Below are 1,303 nucleotides of genomic sequence, written 5' to 3'. Positions count from 1 at the left end.
TCACCATAAACTTCATTCTGTCCAGAATTTTGGTTATGCATGTATTGCACTTGCTCCTGTTGTTGCTCTTCTTGGCTTTCTTCATTCTGCACCCATACAGTTGATGGTTGGCTTGTGTTCACAGCTGCTACTTGAAGGCTGTCAATCCTTTTGGACATTTGTTCAAACTGTTGTTGAATTTGTTGTTTGCATCATCTTGTTTTGAGCCAAAATGGAGTCCACCCCTTCCAGTTCTAGTACCCCCTTTCTCTGTGATGGTTGGCGGGTTCTTTGATGAGTAAAGAAATATTGATTGTTGGCCACCATATCCACAAGATTCTGGGCTTCCTCAGTAGTTTTCATCAGTTGTAATGAACCTCCAGCAGAGTGATCTAATGCCTCTTGAGATTTCAATGTCAGGCCTTCATAGAAATTCTGCAGCACATCCCATTCATTGAACGTCTCTGGGAGACACTTTCTGATTAAGGCTTTGTACCTCTCCCATGCTTCATACAAGGATTCGGCATCTAATTGTGTGAAAGTCTGCACCTCGGTTTTCAGCCTGATGATCCTTTAGGGTGGGTAGAATTTGGCTAGAAATTTACTCACCAAATCATCCCAACTAGTGATACTTCCTTGGGGAAAAGTTTCAAGCCATTGTGCGGCCTTGTCCCTTAATGAGAACGGGAACAACAGAAGATTGTAAGTTTCAGGATTCATGCCATTGGATTTGACAGTGTCACAAATCCTTAAGAAGGTAGATAAATGCTGGTTAGGATCTTCCAATGGGCTGCCTCCATAGGAACAATTGTTCTGGACAAGTGTAATGAGTTGTGGTTTTAGCTCAAAGTTGTTTGCATTGACATTGGAAGTTAAAATGCTGCTTCCACAGTGTCTAGGATTTGCACATGTGTAGGAGGCCAAAACTCTCCTCTGTGGTGGATTGTTGTTGTTGTTAGCTGCTCCCCCTGGTGGATTGGGATTAGATGAATCTCCTTCCATTTCGTGATATTCTTCCTCAGATTCTTCCTCTCCAACAATACCTTTCCCTCTTTCAGCTCTTCTTAATCTCCTGAGAGTTCTTTGGTCAGCTTCAGATAAGATAGGAGTAGCTCTCCCTGAACCTGACATACAAGCAAAACAAGAGAAACACACAACCAGTGACACTTCAATCTATTGCTAGAATGAAGTTTTAGTTAGCTTAAGCAAAAATTCAAACAGTTAGTGAGTTAGTCAAAAATAAAGAAAAAGTGCTTGATCTAAACTACCACCTCACTTAATCATTGTCAATCTATTTCAATCCCCGGCAACGGCGCCAAAAACT

At 41.6% G+C, this 1,303-nt stretch overlaps 1 pseudogene; it reads right to left on the bottom strand.

Annotated features, from left to right (window-relative positions):
• LOC127746652 (uncharacterized) overlaps positions 1-981 on the bottom strand; it is a 23,608-nt pseudogene extending 22,627 nt beyond the window's left edge.
• Between the last annotated feature and the right edge of the window lie 322 nt (positions 982-1,303).

This window comes from Arachis duranensis, chromosome 4 (genome assembly GCF_000817695.3).
Source record: "Arachis duranensis cultivar V14167 chromosome 4, aradu.V14167.gnm2.J7QH, whole genome shotgun sequence".
NCBI classification, from domain to species: domain Eukaryota; kingdom Viridiplantae; phylum Streptophyta; class Magnoliopsida; order Fabales; family Fabaceae; genus Arachis; species Arachis duranensis.
Note: the sequence above shows the minus strand (reverse complement) of the source record. Positions and strands in the feature narration are given on the sequence as shown.